Below are 22,396 nucleotides of genomic sequence, written 5' to 3'. Positions count from 1 at the left end.
AATATGTTCTTCCAGTCTATTGCTTTTTTCATTTACTGGCTATTTGTTTTCTATTTGCCCTATCTGTTCTTTGTTCCCTTTTTTCTCTTTTTACTTTCTTCAGATTAATTATTTTTCATAATTTAATTTTACCTTCTTTATTGATTCATAAGCTATAACTTGTTGTGCTATTTTAGTGCCTCTTTTAGGGTTTATTGCAGACATCTTTATCAGAATCTACTTTCAAGTGATATTATGCCACAGTCTATGTAGTATGCAAACTTTACACTAGCATACTTTCCTTTCATTCCTTCTGTTTGGTGCTGCAGTTTCCAAACAATTTGCTTTTACATATATTACAAGTTGCACACTAAATTGTTACTTTTGTTTAAACAGTTGATTATCATTTAAAGATACTGAAATAATATGAAAAATACCTAATTTATTTACCCACATTATTACCATTTACTGTGTTCTTCATTTTTGGGGGTATAGATCCAAATTACCATATAATTTTTCTTCTGCCTGACAAACTCATTGTTCTTTCTTGTAATATGCATATGCTAGTGAGTAATTATTTCAACTTTTGTGTGTCTCAAAGTCTTGTGTGTCTTTATCTTTGTTTTGGAAAGACATTTTTGCTGAATATGAAATTCTAAGTTGACAGTATTGTTTCTTTCATTATTTTAAAGATTTTGGTCATCTGCTTTTTCACTTGCATTGTTTCTCTTAACAAATCTTATTTTGTCTCTGGCTTAAGATTTTCTCTTCACTCCTGTTTTTGGCACTTAGGTTATGATGGGTCTCATTGAAACTTTCTTATGTATCTTATCCTGAGTTTTGTTGGGTTTATGGTTTTCATTACACTTAGAAATGTTTTTGCCATTATTTCTTCAAATGTTTTTTCTGCCTCCTTTCTCTATATTCTTTCAGGCTTCCAACTGGACACACATTAGGTTACCTGTTCAGTTTTTTTCTAGATATTTAATTGATTTAATTTAAATTTTTTACTTTAACTTGGAGTATAGTTGATTTACAATGTTGTATTAGTTTCAGGTGTTCAGCAAAGTGATTCAGTTATACGTATACACATAGTTAGTTTGCTTTGCTATGTGGTCAATTTCACTATCATTTTCTCTTGTAATATCAAATCTGTGAATAATCCCATCCAATGTATTTTTCAGCTCCAAGATTTTAGTTTTTCTTTCTAAAAGTTTAATTTGAGTCTTTTTCTTCCTAATCTTCAATGTGTATACTTATCTCTTGGACAATATGAAATACAGTTATATTAACTGTTTAATGTTCTTTTCTGCTAATTCTAACATCTGTGTTAGTCCTAGGTGGGTTTCAATGAATCATTTCTTCTTATTATGTTATATTTTTCTGTTTCTTTGGATGCTGCTCTTCTATGGATATCAGGTATTGTAAACTGAACCTTGTTGGGAGCTGGATATTTGTGTATTCCTGATATATATATATATATATATATATATATATATATATATACACATACATACATACACACACACACAGTATTATATGCTTAGATTAGCTATATGAATATTACTTTTGCTCAGGGATGCACTTAATTTACTTGTAAAAAAAAAAGTAAATTGATTTGTTAGGCAGGACTAGAGCATCATTTAATTTAGGTGTAATTACCTCTTACTACTGAAGCAAAAGGCTTCTTTGTACTCTAGCCAATTCTCTGTGAGTTTTGACATGTCCTAGTCTGGCTGGTCGAAACAGGTATTATTCCAGTTCCTATGTGAGTGCTGAGAGTTCTTTCTCATTATACTTTCAGATGATTCTTTCCACAGATTCAGTTTTCTTGTACGCATGCTTTGATCACTACTATGCTGAATCCTACATTTGGACTCTGCAGATCTTTGGGATCCTCTTTCTAAGTAGTTCTTTTCACAGCTACTTTTTCCTAGAAATTTTAGCCACCTTGATCCTTCCTCTTCTGTCTCTTAGGGATTCCTTTCCTTTATTGTCTGATGTCTAGTGCCTTGAATACTATCATTTTACATTTCATCTGTTTATTGTTGTGTGTTTGTTTCAGATGAGAAGATAAATCCAGTTCCTCTTATTTCATCTTGATTAAAAGCAGAGGTCTCTTCTCTTGTATTTTAATGTACCTGAAATGTAGGTTTTTTGTTTTTGTTTTTTTTTTTTTGGTCATGCCATGCAGCTTGAGGGATCACTATTCTCTGGCCAGGGACTGAACCCAGGCCATGGCAATGAAAGCCTGGAATCCTAACCACTAGGCCACCAGGGAACTCCCATAAAATGTAGGTTTTGATTTAGCTTCATTCTGAAAGAAAAGAATCATATAGCAAAACCTTTAAGCTTTTGAAAACAGTGGGAGGTGAGTTAGGAAACTTAAGTAAGTACAAAAATAAGCAAAAATGCTATATTAAAAAAAACACATTTGTACAAAATGCCTTAGACTAGGGAGGAAGGAGAAAAGTAAATCTCCATGAAAACATGATTTTTTAAAAATTTGATTAGATCTAATATGTCCATAGACAAATATTAGTGTTTAATTTTTGACACTGAATTTACAAGAATCAAGAGGATGCACTGAAGTGAAAGCCACCCTCCTCCCTTACCACTACCAGTGAATAGAATCAGTGGCAAATCCTTAGGTAGTGAAAGAGCAAGTTGTATTAGAAACTGCCAACAGCTCTATATTGTTGAATACAATGCATAAAGTAAGGAACGGTAGAATATTATACTGATGTCATAGATTCGTCAGGACCAAAGACCTTCTGTGCCATGATGAAGAATTTAGGATTTTAGCCTACACACAGGAGGAGAATCCAGTGAAATTGTTTCTTCTGTTGGTATGTTTAATTGTTGAACATTTAATTGAAATATAATACATACAAAAGGTTATGCAAAATGTATACCTCAATAAATTTTCACAAAGTCAAAATGCATATGTAATCCCTACCCAGATCAAGAAGTCACAACAGTGCCAGTCCGTAGAAGCAGCCCTTAGGCTACTGCCAGTCATTAACAGGGCAGCCAGTTCAAAAAGTTACCTAATAAACTCCCCAGAGGGAATATATCTACTTGGAGGGGAGGAAGATTGAGACAAGTAGTTATTTTCTTTCTTGCGTTGTCTTTAACAAAGAGGAAAAAGAGAAGCGTCACTGAAGTAGAAATAAATTCATAAGACACTGTGAATGAATGGAAACTGAGACAACTCAGATTTATACCCTTGTGCCATGCTAAATTATTCCATGGAAAAGGTTCACTCTGGCCCTCAGAGACATTTGAAAAAAAAAACAAACAGCAAAAACAAGGAGGGTAATAAAGACTTCTTACATTATTGTGCTATAAATACTGAAAATATGTTTCCAAATGTGACAAGAAATATTATGTGTGACTGCAGATGCATAAATGGAGCAAATGTAATACTATTTCCTCAGAGGCACCGATAAAAAAAAGACTATTATAAAGCACTACAAGATAATTTCTTTATCCAAAAGCTTCGAAGCAGTTATTAAACCAGCTGTTTTCAAAAGTACACAAATCTGCCAAGTTGCAGTTGGGTAACTGTTAAATGTTAAAGAAGTGAATGATCAGCATGGAGCAGATGGTCTGGGAATGGGTGAGAAAATGGCAATGTTAATACCACCAGACTGAGATGTTCATTTGTGCTGTGGTATGTGCAGACTGGGTGAATAATGAAGGTTCTGTAATAATTGTGCAAATCCCAACATTATTAAATCTATTCAGCTGGGATTTCTTAATATATGTGAAGCACTTGATGTACTTGGAGAAATACCTCCTCTTTGGCTAAAGCTGTTCTCATTAACTTATACTGCTTTATTTGCGGTGACCTCGGTGTTCCCGTTAAGTAATGAGTGGAATAAGAATTAGAAATCCTCTTTCAGTCTAAGTATTAGAAAGGAGGGAAAATGTTAAGAAAAGTGTCAAAGCATGATTGTTGCAAGAGACTGGCCCACGGCGTTAATTTACCTACCAAGTTCAGTTAGTGTTTTTTTAGACTATTTAAGAGTTTATAATTAGCCTTGAACTTTTGGGGTTTGAGAAAGTTGCCTTTCCCCAGTCAATGGTTATTTTACCTGAAAGGGAAGAAATCCATATTAACATATTTTATGGTATTTAGTTTAATCTGGGCATTTCCAGATTTTTACCACAATACCACTTTAAATATTTATGAAAAGTGTTTGTGGAAAGCAGTTATCTATAGCAGTTTTTCTCAACCTGCACTATCTTGATAATTGTTTTGGGGGCTGTCTTTTGCAGTGTAGAACATATAAAAGCATATCTGGCCTTGGCCCACTAGATGCCAGTAGCAACCTTTCCCCCCAAATTGTGAATGTGACAAGACATCTCCCATTCTTCACTGAGAACCACTGGTCTATAGGAAAGCCAAGGGAGCATGTGGCTCATTACTTCTGGTAGAAAAAAGAAAAGAAAGAAAGTCAAAATGCCTTGAAAGTGCCAACAAAAGTTGGAATTTTTAACTGAACTTGGCTTTAAGGAAAATACTGGTACAGAGTCCCATGATAAGACTAAAATGCCAAATATAATACTTCGGTTCTATGAGTGTGAGCTATGTGGTGTTCCCAATTGTTGGGAATGAAGTGAGATTCAAAAATAAGTGAGAATAAAGAAGATACAAGCTAGGTGTCTGAAAATATTCTCTGGATAGTAGTCCATTGAGATATTATTAAAAATAAAGAAGTATGAAGTCAAGTAGATTTTGAGATATGCTACATATTACAGCTTCCCATTGAAGACTTATTTTGCCCAAAAGCATATTAAAGGCTCTAAGATGTCTTACAGTTAAAAAAAAAAGAACTTCAAATATTTACCCTTGGAATACATGTGTGTGCATGTATGAGTGTATAATATATAACTTCTCATAGAAGTAGTATTCTCCAGATTCATTTTAAGCAGTCAAAATGAAGTCACAAAATCTGCATCCTACAGCTCATATCACTCACAAGATAGCCCATTAAATCTTTGTCTAGAGCTTACCCTCTGCTATTTTAGAGATCACTGTGAGAAGTTGAAAAGTGGCAGGAATGTGTTTGTACTGAGAGGTGGGGTGTTAGAGCTACGGCAAGCAGGGAAGATTGGCTGTAGGCAGATTCACTGATACGATACGAGCAAGACCTGACATGCCACGAAGAGCTAACTTTAACACTGGAGACCAATGAACTATTGTAAACATTAAACAAAAGCAAAGTTTATAGAAATTTAGAAGAGGTACAAATAAACCTGCACACAGGAAAGCCATTCATTCCAGTGCTAATAGTTACTAAGGCAGATGTTCATTAATGAACATATTCACTAATGAACTGATTATTAAGATATTCCATTTAGACTAAATGCACTGTTTTCTCTCTGTCATATCATACTTTTTTCTGCTTTTCAGATACTGTAAAAATGTATTCATACAAACACTAAGCAAAAACGGTAAGGAATTTGTTAATATTGTGAAGATTGCAGGATTTCATGAAATCTAGTAAAGTGAGTTTTGAGAATTAATACAATCAACACAAAGCTATGACCAAGTGAAGATTCCAGCAGAGTTAGCTCAGTTAATGACAGAAGAAGAAAAAAGTAAAAGAGAAGAAGAAAAGAGATCTTTCAAGAGAGAATGATTTGAATATCAAAAGATGGAGAGCTTTTTGGAATTTTGATGAAGGAAGTCCTTGAAAATTCTTGCAAAAATGACCCTCCGCATCTTCACACTGTTAATTCCAAATATAGTGCTATCATTTAGTTTTGTCAGGAAAATTACTCCCTACAGTTAAAAGTTAGCTTATATTTATAATTATAACCAAAAATATAACAGATAATAGTTAACTAACCCATTTGTATAAATTTTAGTTTTATGCTTCAAATCAACCATTTGGAACAATCAGACATTCACAATATGTATTATGAATTTTTGATCCCACCCTTGGAAACCTCTCTAAACGTGACTTTTTCTGTACCAACAAAGAGGAATGTCCTGAATCTCAGAAGGTATGAGAGACTCTACCTGCAAAGGCCATACGACTCTTCTGAGATTCAGTCCTACATTTATAAAATCACTGTGTTCTGTTTAATTACATTTATAAAGAAATGTAAGTAATAAACGTATGTATAAATATATATAAACTATAAATTTCCTACACACTCTACACATTTGTTATTGCACACTTCAATTTTTATAGTGAATATCTTAGATCAGTTTCAGAAAACAAAAGTGTCATTTTGGAAACTTTCCTTTGTTAGTATATTTTCAATGCTTTAATGGTTAAAAATCAGCCATCTGGAAAAAAAAAACTCATTTTATTTCCTCATTGTATCAGATGCATAATGTGAACATTTTTTTCTGCTTAAAAAATCCAAAAAAAACCCTGTTTTTACACTGTGGAAAGTTTGGAAAATGACAAATAGACAAAATGGAGAAAACCACCATTATCTTTATACCCAAAGATAAAGATGCTTAAAATTTTATCACTATTCCTCTAATCTTCCTTGTGTATTGATCAATTTAAATTATATCTGAGACTGTTCTCAAGACATTGAAAGCCTTTTGTAATCATTTTAATGTCACTGATGCATGTAACATACTAAATATTCTTGTCCTTGGCTATTTAAGTCTTATAAATACTGTGCTATTGTTGTTGTTTTTAGAATCCCTAATGTGAATTTTAGATTATTCTCTAAGGACAGGTTTGTGGAAATAAAAAGTTTAAATGAAAGACTATGAAAATTTTAAAAATTTGTGTTTTGGATTTCCACAATATTAAAAAAAATAACCTTAGGGAAATACTTAAGAAAAAATTTGTAGGACTAACATAAAGAAAAACGTTAAACACTATTGAGGGATACAACAGTAATCCTGAATAAATAGAAACATATAACTTGTTTTTGAATTTAAAAAATCAAAATTATATGCTTAATTTTAAACCTGAAAGATCAAACACATATGTTTATCTCTGAACCATCCCAAAATTCTACTAAAACGACAGCGATGGAATAAAGCACATATACAGCCTCAAAGACAAAGAGAGGAAGAGTTGACAAGAGTGATTTTGTGGAATATGGAGAGTCAAGGTTTGCTGCTCCACAGACTATATGTGAGTGTGGAAGGGAGCTGTGTTAGGGACCTCTGGGAATAACAAAAAGCAGGCTGGTTCTCCAATAAGGGCTCAGGAATTCAAGGCATCAGAGACTTTTGAAGGTAAAGGTACATGGTAGGGCTAAAATTGAGAGGATGTTTGGATGTCTATGGAACAGTTAGACCCTGAGATCTTCATCTGCCCAAGTATCCAAGTTTCTGTTCCTCCCTCATTCTTGCAGAAGACAAGAGGCTTTCATGCTGAAGTTTACGCTGGAGGCTTTGTACTCAGTAAAACCAGAAACAGGTTAGGGAGAGAGAAGACACTTTTCTTCCAACAAGGGAATATTCTCCAATCCAAGTATGTTGATAGCTAAACTTAAACTCATGAGGCAGAAGAATCTGATTCATCTTGTGGGAAATGGACTATAAAAGGGGGCAAACCACCCCCCTCCAAAACAGTCAACAAGACCTCTACACCCTAATCCTGTACAAACACCAAGATTATAACATTCTTAATGTGTTGCTATTACATATAAACGGACAGCCAAGGGTCACCAGATGTCTGATAAAATCCCTTAACATGAGCAATAGAAACAAAAGTAATAAATGGAATGAAGTCAGAGGAAAGAGGAAACTCAATAAGCAGAAAAAACTTAGAGGAAAAGTCCTATATATAATGTTACAGATAAGAGAAGATATTGCATTATGAGACAAAACAAAGTACTATTGAGGGGAAAAGAATAGTAAAGCAATGCAGGTCAAGAGAATGTCCCTAGAAATTAAAGATATGAAATTCTAACTTAACAGCTAATAGTTTGCAATTCAAATTTGAGGAAATCTCACAGGAAAGAAATATAGAGGAGAGAGAGAATAAAAGTAGAGAAACATTCTAACAAACTTATCATCAATTTTGTAGAACTCCTCACCAAAAAAAAAACAAAAACAGAAAAAATAGAGAGAAAGGATTTATCAAGGGAATAATACAAGAAATAATATAAATAATAATAATATAAAACATTTCCTGAAAACGAGTTTATAGAACAGGAAGTCTCTAGTACAATGCATGAAGAAAGACTAACACCACTACATTATCATGAAGTTAAAATACCATAAATAGAGAAATAATCCTGAAAGTTTATATCAAGAAAAGAGTAACTTCTATATAAAAATTCAGAATTCAGTATAGATTCCATAACAAAAACACTATTTATCAGAAAGAAATATTTCAACCTAGAATTTTAAACCCAACCAAATGATGAATCCAATGTAAGGTTAGAATAAAGATATTTCAGGCATATAAATTAAAACAACTGATTTGTCATAAGCACTTTCTCAGCAATCTACTATAAGGTATTTGTTCCTAAAATAAGACAGTCATCTTAGAAAGAAGATATAAGATCCCAGAAACAGGAGCTCAAACATCAGAAAGTGAAGGAGATTCCCAGGATAATATTGAAGGGAAGTCCCAGAATGCTAGCCACACTTAGGACCTAGAGATCTAGAAGTTCTAAGTGGGTCACAAGGCCAGGGCTCCTAATAAGATGATGAAAAGAGAGGACAGATAGGCAATCCAAGGAACTCAGAAACTACTTGATTTGTTTGTCCATACAGGGAGTTTTATATTTGGGAAATTATATTGTATCAAAAATTTTACGCAGGGATAGAAATAAGCAGAGAAAACCCAAGCAAATGCGAGTAAAAGAAGCAATTAGCAGGCTTCCCTGGTGGCGCAGTGGTTGAGAGTCCGCCTGCCAATGCAGGGGACACGGGTTCGTGCCCCTGTCCAGGAAGATCCCATGTGCCGCGAGGCGGCTAGGCCCATGAGCTGTGGCCGCTGAGCCTGTGTGTCCGGAGACTGTGGTCCGCAACAGGAGAGGCCACAACAGTTAGAGACCACAACAGTGAGAGGTCCGCATACCGCAAAAAAAAAGAAGAAGCAATTAGTAACTCCAGGGGAAACAAACATTTTTATAAGAAAAGTGATCTTAGTATGTTGTCAGTTGTGTGGGAAAAGGATGTTGCCAAACATTGCTAGAGGAAAAAGAAGACCTATTTATTTACTAATAATCAAAATATAACATGTGAATAGCCTTTGTTCTAGCAATTCCTCTTCTAAGGAATATGACACATAGAAATATTCTTCAGAGATTTCTGGAGTATAGGCACAAAGATTTTTGTGGTAGCAAATCAATACTAGGGTGAGAGACAGAGGGAGAGAGAAAAAGAGAGAATTTAAATATTTAAATACATATTAGTAGTAGTATGGGATACTATATCAGAAGAAAAGAGAGAAAGTTTTATGTACCAACATGGAATTATGTCCATGCCATATTACAAGTGGAAAGGTTGTAAACAATTATATTGTCTTATTCTATCCATATATATTTATGTAAATAAATATATATACACATGTACTGGTGTGTATATGTGTGTGTAAGAGCCAGCTTATGTTCATGAGTGTGTGATCTAGATGTATACATACTAAAGTATTTTCAGTGATTATCTCTGGGACTTAGAAATGGGGAATGGGGCAACTTTCATTTGCACTACTTTTTATGAAGTATGTGTTATTTTGTAATAAAAATTAAAATACAGAAAATAAAGACAAGTAGAATTCATACCACAATGTGTCTTTGCCTCTATCAATCATTTATTCTACTTTTCTCCTTAGGTATTGTCATCCACAAAGTAAGGAGGGTGCAGAGTGAAATATTTATGTCTAAGATCCATGCAATCTGTTATTTAAAAACTGCAGTTTTCTGGGTATATACAAATGTGTCTTTAGTATATACAGAAAGGATATAAAATTAAGGTCCCTGGTATTTCCACATATGTTAAAAAGGCACATTAAGATACTTAAAATAGCGTGATTGGCTATTTAGAGTCCAGATGATTATATGTTGGAAAACATGCGCACGTTCCACTTCCTAACTAATGGACGTTATCATCCAGATGGATCTGGCTATAGATAGAAATGTTCTCCTAAGTGGTAATCAGTGCCTTTTGATAAAACATAAAATTACTTCTTGGTTGAAATAGTTACCTCAATTCTGGGCAGCTTCAGTCTCTTTCCAAAATATCTTGGCAAAAGAGTAAGTAAGAAACATGTAGGAAAATTATGTATTTCTTTTAAGTGGAGCATCTTTGGAATGTAGAATCTAGTGGCAATAGAATTGGATAAGCTGATTGGAAAGCTAGTTGTCTGAGGCACCTCGGAATGCTGCTTTCTATGATTCATAGGATGTTGGTTTTTCTCCAGATATACATATATATGTACATCTATATGTATATGTGTATATATACACACACACACATATACGTAAAATATATAAATTAGTAATGAGGAATACCACATTAGTAATGAGCAATACATATAACTTTAATTCTATTTTGTCATAAAATTTCACACATTCACAGTTTCCGGGACTTAAAACATGGATATCTTTGTGGAAACTTATCCAGTTTATCACAGAAGGCCTCTCTGATAATGTGATATTTGAATAATGAATAAGAGGAGGTAAGGCAGTAAGTCATGAAGTTTCTAACAGAAGAACATACCAGGCAAGAGGGAGAAGAAATACAAGAGTTCTGAGTAGGAGAGTGTTTGGCCTGTTCAAGGAATAGTAAGGATGTCAGTATGGCTTGAGTGAGGGAACAAAGGGAGAGTTACAATTATAGACCCAGACAAATGAATTTGTGGAAGTGCAATCACTGGGGCTGTAAAACAAAGTAAGAACATTGAATTTTACTCCAAATGAGATGGGAAGTAATCCAAAATTTGTGAGCAGAAGAATATCATAAACTGATTTTTTTTTACATGATATGAAAAAGTTTGTGAGACAAATCATTGTTAATATATATAAAAGAAAATGTAGCAAATTTTAAAAAGTAGAATTTAAGGAAAAATATGAACTATAACCAAAATAAAAGACTAAAGTATACTGATAAAATAAAACCCTTTAAGACAATTTAATAGACCTGATAATGTATATTTCATACATATACACACACACATCTATATGTATATATCATATATACATATTTCATAGAGTGAAAGGAAAATATACAATTCACAATAATTGTGAAAGACTGACATATTTTAGATATTGACAGAATACACTAAAAATTAAAGATACTTGGGTATTAAGTAATCAATGTAATTTTTAAAAACCTGTTAAAAAAGAAAATAGCATGTTGTAATCAATAAATAAGGAATTTACATTTATTTCAAACATACACACACATACACATAAGGACTTGATAGAAAATAACATGTGTACCAAGATAAAAGTACATATATATATACTATATATATACTTTATATATATAAATCATATATCTAAATTATTCAGGATCCGTGTCTGTCTACGTTCCAAGTGCACCTTTTCTGTCATATGGATAAGAACTGTTTTCAGAAGCAAGCCTCCTTAAAAACCCAAGGCCTTATTGTGCTTTGTGTAGTCTTAGTGAAGCCTGAAAAAAGCTACCCGATGAATTTTCCTCATTATGTGTAAGTAGGGCTTTTTCTTGAACAAAAAACACTATTAAGAAGCCTTTAAGATATTGGGAGCATAGACATCAATTATATTCTGATCTGCCACTTATACAACCAAACTTCTAGCTTCTTTATGAAGTCTACAAACAAGCAGGAAGACTTTGCCCTCAGGGAGACTATTATTTAGCTTGGTAGTCAAGACATAGTCATAAAGAACTAAGCAAACCACAGGGCACGTGAGTGTCCTATAGGAGTGATCAGATAACAGCACTTAGTGCTTCTTCAAGATGTGCCACAGTGAAAATGCTTTAATAGATGAACCAACTATGCATCTCCACTTTCCCACCTCCAGGTTTTCATGAAGAATGATTGCTATCTATCTTCCCTCCCTTGTTACTCTCAGTAGCCTCAATGAAGCATGAAGTCAGTAGTTTCTTCTCAGACACTGACCACCTGTATCTTTATAGTACCTCTTTGACCAATAATTCTCTTCAGATTCAATAAGTCACCTCAAAGGTGGAAGTATCGATACCATAATATCTCTTGACAGTAATATATACTCTGTCTGAGCTTCATCTTTGAATATTAGAAGTAAGTCTCATATTCCCTTTTCTGTCATTATGTTTTGGTGAAAGACAAATCATAATGGGGAAATAATTTTAATGAAGAGGATGATTAAAATGATGTGGTAGATTAACCAGAAAGTGCCTGCGTATAATAAATCAATGTCTAACTACAAAGATTTGCCATTGTTGTAAAAATACTCAGAGATTCTTCTAAAATAGACAACATCTTATACATTTGAGAAGCCCCAAATTGGTATAAGTCCTCAAAATTTCAACGAGGAGCAGTACCTACTCAATATATTAATTATATTTTTTCAAGTTGCATTAATATAAATTAATATTTTCTGTACATTCTCTTTTCCTTCCTAACACATGGGTCCAGATGGCTCTGAAAGATTGTAGTTTTTAGGAATTTAAATAACATTTTTACCACATAACAGAATGTAGTAGGATAGAATCTCTACCTTAAAAAAGTTCTGAGAATATTTTGTGGCAAGCTAAAATAGTGGCTATTTTCAGATTTGATTTATATAATTATAGGCTGATTTAAATGACAGAGAAAGAATTTCAGTAAGGATAGAGTTTCCAGATTATAGTAAAAGCAAGATTTATTTTAAAAAACCCTATTGAAAAACAATAATTAAGAAAAATCAACTTAACACTATGATACCTCGTTATAAAAGTTAAAAAAAAATTTAAACACTGGTCTCTCTAGTAAACAATAAAATTAAAATGAGACATTTTCTCCTTATAAACGTGACTGCTATTAAAAATGTAATACTTAAACATGGTGAATACATGAGTAAATGTACCGTGTTTTATATCTAGTAGAATTATAGGCAGGTAAAATTCTCTATAGTAAAATTTGGCTAAGTATGTTGAACATCATAAATAATTCCAATTCTAGAAATTCATTAAAATGAATTAGTCAAACATTTTCAATAAGAACTGGTAGAAAGATGTTAATGAAAAATGGGAAATAAACCCTCAACGGAGGGGCTGTTAAATTAAAGAACATTCATTGATGGAATTCTATGAAGCCATAAAAATTCTATTTTGGAAGGATATTTATTTCCAATGTACAGCTTTTATAAAATGTCTATAAATGTATGACTTATAGCATGTATATGATACACATAATATTAATGATGATGTAAACTTAATAGCCACAGTAGATTTCTCTATAGGAACATTTGATTTCCTTTTTAAAATATTTTTGTCCTTGCACATTTTGTAATAAATAATATATTAATTTATAATCAGGAAAATATCTTTAAGATATGCTTTGATTTTACAGACCTCTTGGTATTAATATCTTTTGACCTCACAACAAATGCAAACATACCTAAGTATTTTCTCCAGATCAGAATACATCTACAGTTTTGTATGAACATTTCTATACATTAGGATTATTGCTAGACTGTTTATTCTCCCATATGATGTGCAGATAGTACGTAGATTTTTCTAACCATTTAAACTATATGTATAACAATTTTTTTCTTAGGGTTTAAGAAACAAAAACACTAGCAAGGTATATATGCTGCATCTTAACTTCCGTATGGATAAACAGACCCTTTAAAATCAGTAGATAATAAAGCATTAGAAAAATAGTAACATGTTACAAATAATATAATATAATTTGCAATCTAAGTGAATACATTCAACAAAGCTCTGGATTCTTCAACTGATCTCTAATTTCCAAAAATCTTTTAAGGAACATTGTGCCACTGGAAGATATATCCCTATGCTACTTGATTTCACACCGTATAAATCTCCTTCTGCTTTCTCACAAGGAACCACCTATACAAATTTGTTTCTCTTGGTAATAACAAAGGTGGGTTAATCCCATCTCAGAAGCAAACAAACCAATCAAAATACAGCAGTGAACAAGATGGTGGGTGAGCATTAGCAATCTTACTAAATAACAACTTTACCATCAAATGGTATTAACACTTTAAAAGAATTCAATTTTGATGGTAATTAGACTTATCAGAACATTTGTTAACATACAGAAATATTGACTCACTGTGTTGTGCACTTGAAACTAACGTAGTATTTTAGGTCAATTATACTTCAATTAAAAAAAATTAAAAATCAGTTTCTTGTACTAAAGGCAGTCATATTTTTGAATATAAGCCATTTCTGAATATAAGCCATTTGAACCTAAAATTCTCATTTTAATTAAAACCTGTTTTAAAATAAAATATTAACTTTAACATATAGAAACATAACTTTTCTTTGTCTTGTTTCTCCAATGTGCTAATCTGATTTTTCTTCTACTAAAAGGACTTCCTTTTAAAGAAAATATTAAACATTTTCGCCAATAATCTCTGTTTCTATGTCTCATTTACTCTTTTGTTTTATCGTCTGGCATAGACTCTGTTCTCCACATTTTGTTGACTGGAATTCTGTTTTGTTTTTGAAATTGAGAATGGACAGGCCTTTTGCAAATGTTATGCCAATACACAGCAAACAGTAATATTGGGGGAGAAAAGAATAGAGCACCATTTGGTATTCTAATGATTATCATAAATGTGCATGTGTGACACAGCCCATTCCAAATCCAATCATTAAAATGAGTAACAGGATGAAATTCTATGGTGTTCTGGGCCAAAGTTGAAAGAATAACTGTTGTCAGCTGCAGTATCATTTGTCTTTTTTTTCTCAGAATTCTGGTGATAAATATACAAAATGAAAATGGAGTTATCACTTTTCTATAGTAGTGGTTCTGCCACTTTCATCTCAAATGGTAAATGGAAGTTGGTTTATAACCTTGTAGTGATCCACTACTTAAAGTCTTCCTAAGAAGACGTATAACACTGGTACCAAAGAATACATAAGGAAAAGACTACAGGTAAATATAACCCTGAATATCAGGGAAAAAAATAAAATTAATTAAAAAAAACAGCAAGCTGAGTACAGATTTTTGTTAAAAGAATCATGCCCCATGAATAACTAAGAAGCCCCCAACTATTCAACATTAAAAAATCATTAATAAAATTAATTGTATTCAGTATGTTTTTCAGAAGAATGTTAATATGGTCACCTCCACAAAGATAATAAAACACCTAAAACTTTATTCTTAGTAAAAAAAAATTAGTAAATATATTTTAAAAAACTTGACTAGATGGGTAATTCCTTTGTATTATGTTTAGAAATAGAAAAGAAGGAACAAATATGATAAAGGAATGACTATATAAAAAACATACTTGAAATAAATATTACAAGTAAAAAAGATTAACAATGTGGATATTATCAAAGGAAAGAACTAAAAAGAGAAGTTGCTAATGAAGATTAGGAGAATGAACTTTACATAATTAAAAAAATAGAGATATTAAATAATTAGTTACATAACACTTCAAATTTGCTAACAAGTTTTAAAATTTAAATAAAACTGATGATTGAAAATAAAATTATAGATATTGACTAAACTGAAAAAAAGATCTAAAAACATTAAATAAATTTAATCGGCATCAAAAATTTACCTAATTATAGGTTTACAGCAGATTTTATTCAAACTTCTAGTAATATTAGAGCCTATGTTTAAAATATTCTTACAGAGAAACAGGTTAAAAGGGAAATTTCTACAACTGTATTCCAGTATTAGTATAAATTTAGCAGAAAAAGGCATAAATGGTTTAAAAGGAAAATTCATAGAACAACTGTTCTTACTAACAGAACTGCAAAAATCTTTATGTAAAAAAATCCACATAGACACTTAGAAACTTGTCACGGGATGTATATTTTACGTGACAAGTTCATCAGCATTCATCTGGTGGACTGCTACACATCTCCTCACTCAGATTCAGGTCCCTGAAGCAACCATCTCAAATCTTTGCAATAACTACAGCAGAGGAAAAAAAGAGTCTTACAGAGTCTTATAAGTTAAGAGTGCCAATCATATCACATCTACTCACAACTGAATTCCTAATAGAAACCATATGAATGTGCCCAAATACAAGTGGGTTCAGAAATATGGTTAGGAAACACATATGCGTGCACACACACACACACACACACACACACACACACACACACAGAGTTAACAACCCTCAATAAAATAAAAATGTTATTTCTTCTTCAATGAGATTCAATCCAATCACTTGCAGAGAATACTGAGGATAATTTAAAACAAAAAGATTTAAAAGAGTGAATTGCTCTTACTACCTATTTGAATATATTATTAATCTCCAGAAATATCTAGTAAATAATATAGCATGATACAAAGTCAGATAAGCAGAAAAATAAGTGGACTGGAATAGAGAGTCCAGAAGTAGATATAAGCAAATAAAAGGAAATATATGAGAAAATAAAGTTGACATTTCAGAACAGTGGGAAAAAATAGGGACTTTTTAATAGTGATGAGATGATCAGCTTGCCATTTGAAAACAAAGATTAATGCTTTCTCACTCCTTAGAAAAATATACTTCAGATGGATCAGAAGTATATATTTAATTAAATGAAATCATAAAATCATAAAAAAGTAGAAAAGAAACATTCTTAATAAAAAGTCCTGCAGTGAGACATAATGGTTCAAGTTCCCATATAACCAGCAACTAGCCAAGTGATCTTGTGCTGCTGAGTCTCTCTAAACCTAGTTCTTAAATCTGTAAAATGGACATATTAAAAATCACTAATTCATATAATTTTGAGGATAAGAATAGAAAACAATGTGCCTTTCATTTACCATAAGATCTGCCACAAAGTATTCAATAAAAATGATACTAATTATTATTAATATTATAATAATGATTGCATTATTAAAAAGGCACTTATCACATGTGGTTGAGACTTGATTTGGGAAGCTGAATTAGGCACAAGTTTCATGACACCTTTCTTGTCAAATAAAAGATAATTGAGTGGAATTACTAGAAGTTTTTTAAAATGTAAAGAGCTTCATTTTGTCAATCAGGTTAATGTTCTAAATTAAGCAATTACACATCATTAAATTAGTACTTATGAGATCCAATTAATAATTCATCTCCAACACATTTACTTAAAGTTCTTTGGAATCACTGTATTTACTCAGTGAAGAGTGAAATAATTTAATTTGCTAAGCATTCACAATTAAGGGTACTATCACTCTCTTCATTAGAAAGAAGCATTACATGCAGGCAAATTGAGGTCACTTTGGAGGAAGGAACCTCTTCTCTTGGAGATCTGTGAGATTTGGGGATCATTTTTTCTACTTTCTACTTTCTACTTTTCTACTATCTCAACCACATATTGTTTGCCTAAGATAAAGGGCATCAACCTGCCAGTTTTCCTAGAGAAAAACCAGAGGATGAAGCCTGAAATAGAAACCCTTAGACTTCAGTAACATTTTGAATATCTTTCCCTGATGAACACCCTTCTCTGTGATTAACTATTAAAAAACATTAAAAGATTTATTTTATTGAAACCCTTTTTCATGAAGTTCTAAACATCAGTCAGAGGCTTTTATACTAAAATAAACAGCTGTTTGCCATTGGATCACATGTTGCAGATTTAGGAACAGAAAATTACCAAACTGGTACATTATGATGTACTTAGATTGATCTTTATTCTGTTGTGTGAGAGGAACCTCAACAAACTGAAGATACAGAGTTGAAGACATGCCCTAAATCAGTGAGTGATTTTAGTAATCTCTTCAAGATTGGTCTTTGTAAACTGGGCAGAATGAAATTATGTTTTAATATTTCTTTCATGTAACTTTCAGAAAACATAACGATTGATGATAGGCCATGATTTTCTCCTAAGAAGAAAAGTACTCAAGAGAATTAAGGGAATTATATCTTGAGCAAGGTGGAATTTAGTACTGGGTGGGAAGGATGTGCTGGAACATAGAACCAGCTCTCTCTAGAGGATTCAGTAGGCTTCTGGGGGAAAATATTGTTAAGTCAGGCAGGCAAAACATGAGTAAAGTAAGTATAAAGCAACAATGAACAAGTGGTAGTTAGTGATAAGGGCAGAGGGGATTCAGGAAGTAGACAGGGACACAGAACTCAGTTCCCACAGAGAGCCCAGCAGGTATGAATTAGAGCCTCATTCATGAAGGTCTAAGCTTAAGGTTTCCAGGGCAGAGATTTGGGCAAGAGGAACTGTGAGGCCAAATTATTACAACCAGAATTCATCATAGTTAGTTGAGAAGCCCGAGAGACAGTGCAGAGAACTTTGAATCACTCAGCCCCACATTTTTTTTTAATTAGTTGTGTTTTTATGCATACCTATTACTTGGAAATTTTAGACACTTTGGGAAATGCATTGAGGTATGATTACTAAATTATAGTAGTAGGCTTTTATGGTATTTTCATATTTTTCTCATGCAAATGGGTGGAGAGACATGCAAGAAAAGATGGCTTCTTGCAACTAAAAAGAAAAGAAAAGAAAAAAGCAGAGATAGAAAAGCAGGAGAAAAAAGCAAGACTAGACAATGACCAAAGAAGAAAAGCCAATTTCAAAAGAGAGACTCATTTTAGCCACATACACATCTTAATGTAATATATTAATGGTAAGATAGTTTACACGACTTGAAGACAGCTCTGAATATATTTTTGAGGGTAAAGAATGGAACTTTTCTCTTTTTAGTAGGTATCTAATTTGCCATCCCAGAAACGTACACATCTATTCAAGGAGAGAACATTTTCTTTAGGACATGTGCCCTTGATTTTCTTTCAAGGCCACTTTTATCTGAGAAGCAATTTACCTGAAGAAACTGGATTTCTCATACTCTCAATTTGGATTTTCTCTTTTCAGATCAAAGAGGCAATTTCTACTTTCACAAAGGTTTCTTGGTTTATCACCCTGATGGACTTTACATTTATTAAATGCTAATCCTCACAAGTTTACAAATAGCTGAACACATAATTACCACCATTACACTTCATTCAGCAGTCTGCACAGTTGGTGTTTGATGTAGCCAATGCTGCTCTGGGGTGGAGCAGTCAGCGCTTTTCAACAAGACTGAATCCAAAAGAGAGAGGCTGTGCCATACGGACTCCATTTTATAACCCTGCCTTACTAAGCAAACAATGGGAATCCTGATTCAAATATTAAAACTCTTGATTCCTGAGAAACAACACCAACCTCAAAGTGCACATACGGTCTAAGAAAAAAAGGGGGAGGGTAGCAGGTAACTTTGGTTGATATTTTGAAGTAAAGTAGTGGTTAAATAAATAAAAAATATGGAGATCTGAAGGCACTCCTTTTCTGACATGCCAGATAAATCTCTTTATTAGCTGAGTTGTGTGCTTCTATGCATAACCTATTTCCAGTCTATGTAAATTACATGATTCTTTCAAACCAGTACTGTCTCTTTCTGAAGAGAAGGAGAAGCAGAAGGGGAGAAGAGGTGCATAAGTTGATTTTTATTGCTTTCACTTGACTGAGAGTTAAGTTGGAGGCTTTAAAAAATCATGGTCTGGCTGAGTAATATTCCATTGTATATATGTGCCACATCTTTATCCATTCATCTGTTGATGGACACTGAGGTTGCTTCCATGTTCTGGCTATAGTAAATAGTGCTGCAATGAACACTGTGGTACATGACTCTTTTTGAATTATGGTTTTCTCAGGGTATATGCACAGTAGTGGGATTGCTGGGTCATATGGTAGCATGAAAAGAAATGAAATTGAGTTATTGGTAGTGAGGTGGATGGACCTAGAGTCTGTCATACAGAGTGAAGTAAGTCAGAAAGAGAAAAACAAATACCATACGCTAACACATATTTGCGGAATCTAAACAAAAAAAGGTTCTGGGCTTCCCTGGTGGCGCAGTGGTTGAGAGTCCGCCTGTCGATGCAGGGGACGGGGGTTAATGCCCCGGTCCAGGAAGATCCCACATGCCGCGGAGCGGCTAGGCCCATGAGCCATGGCCGCTGGGCCTGTGTGTCCGGAGCCTGTGCTCCGCGACGGGAGAGGCCACAACAGTGAGAGGCCCGTGTACCGCAAAAAAAAAAAAAAAAAAAAAAAAAGGTTCTGATGAACCTAGGGGCAGGACAGGAATAAAGACGCAGATGTAGAGAATGGAGTTGAGGACACAGGGAGGGGGAAGGGTAAGCTGGGACGAAGTGAAAGAGTAGCACTGACATATACACACTACCAAATGTAAAATAGATAGCTAGTGGGAAGTAGCTGCATAGCACAGGGAGATCAGTTCAGTGGTTTGCAACCACCTAGAGGGGTGGGATAGGGAAGGTGGGAGGGAGACGCAAGAGGGAGGGGATATGGGGATATATGTATACGTATAGCTGATTCACTTTGTTATACGGCAGAAACTAACACAACATTGTAAAGCAATTATACTCCAATAAAGATGTTAAAAAAAAAATCATGGTCTGGAAAATAAACCCACCGTCTTTCATTTAGCCTGTCTTTTATTCACTAAAATTAAACTATTTATTTAAAGAAAGATGTTGCTTCCTTTTTGACCTTCATATTAACTTTACAACTCAATTCCCACATATTCTTTGAAAGTTGCTGAAATAATTTTTTGTAAGTCAAAGTTCAGAAAGCAACCCATAAGTGGGTCTAAATTGCCAAAATAATCTTTAATTATCTGGGAGAATCTAGCTCAATATAAAAGGCTATATGCACGACTGAATGGATGTTCTCTTTCTTGCCCCATCTTACTCCTTTTTGACTGTCACATAATTTTAACCTCTGAAAGCTTTTTTAGTTATTTTTCTTTTTACAACATCTTTTAGTTATTGAAATCATAATTTAGTTTAACAACTGAGGGAAAATATATATAAATTAGTAATCAGAAGTAGTCCCACCGACCTCCCACATCCAGCTAGTGATAGGTTTGATAATATTTTGGTATATTTATAGATATTTTAATGGCTGCAAAATATTTTATCCTAGTATGAGCAAATAATTGTTTGCCCATTATTGCCCTTAAGGATTTTAAGTTTTTACTAGTACATAAAATCAGTATCTTTAGTTTTTGCTATTTCTGTAGGATAGATTTCTTAGAGAATGATCACTAGGTCAAAGGCTGTGAACACTTTTTAAAACTGAAGTTTAAAAAAACTGCTGGTTAGGATGTCACCATATTAATGCAGGGTGACACAACTCAACCTGTAATACCTCTCCATCCAACTGCCCACACACACCACTCCCCATACTCCCCAAGCTGAGCCCTGCTTCAGACTAGCTTTCTGCTGTGAAGGGAGTGTTTGTGTCTTGATCTCTAGTTACTCACTTTGCACTTTTACTTACCCTCCTTTGCCACCCACTAACCTGCATATCCAGGATTGAAGGTGGCAGAGGAGGGAGAGGGGACAAGAGGCAAGAATGTTCCTACTTAACTACTCTTGTCCACAGTTGGCAGCTTCATCCTTGGGTTTGGCAGGTATTTAAAAACAATGACTTCTTTAATTGGATGCTTTTAAGGAACTCTTGGAGATCCACCATTTCCTCTCCACCCCGCATTGTTATAAACCTTATCCCAATAGCAGTTTATACCAAGAGTGGAATGGTAGAAATGGTCAAGGGACACATTGTCTATAAACACAGTCAAACAATATTAAAGCCAATTAAAGCCAGTCTGCTTTTCATTATCATCATCATCCACCAGCCATTCTAAACAATGTGTTTGGTAGAGTATTTCTTTCCTTCCTCTCCATGTAAGTTCTGAACAGTTGCTGCCATTATTGTTGAATTTTAATAACATATATGAGAGCTTCAGATTAGCATAATTTTGTTAATTATGCTTTACTAAACATTGTAGTTTACATGGAAGTTTAATCTGGAGTACTCCCAATTATACAGTCATCCCTAACACACAGGCCCAGCTCCATGGATTCATTTTGAGAAAAAGTTCACAAAATTTAGAAATTACTCAAGTTCTCTTCGGGTACAATTTTTGTCTTCTACTCCTATAGTACTGCATTTCAACAGTAGATCCAAAATTAAAATAATACTGCAGTGATTGCAAACATGAGCTTTTACAATTTTAGCATTCTATGTGCCGACTTGGAATTTTCATCAACCTTTTGTCTGCAGAGATGTTTGAAAGCTGTTAGATTGGAACAATATTGCAATTTATGTTTTTCTGTTGTTGGCGTTGCTAACTCTAAATTTTTGGATTTGTCAAAGCTCTTTATTATCTTTCAGACTTTTCCTAACTATTGGCATATTGTTTCCTCATGTGAAAAACAATATTTGAGAATAAAATTAATGAAAAGTATCTTGAATTAATTATGAGTGAAGATAAATGGATATATTCTATTTAACATAGCATAAGAAGATACATTTTCTTGAAATCAC

The sequence above is a fragment of the Grampus griseus genome, assembly GCF_964374135.1.
Source record: "Grampus griseus genome assembly, chromosome: 9".
In the NCBI taxonomy this organism is placed as follows: domain Eukaryota; kingdom Metazoa; phylum Chordata; class Mammalia; order Artiodactyla; family Delphinidae; genus Grampus; species Grampus griseus.
The sequence above is the reverse complement of the archived record's forward strand: the minus strand, read 5'-3'. Positions refer to the sequence as shown.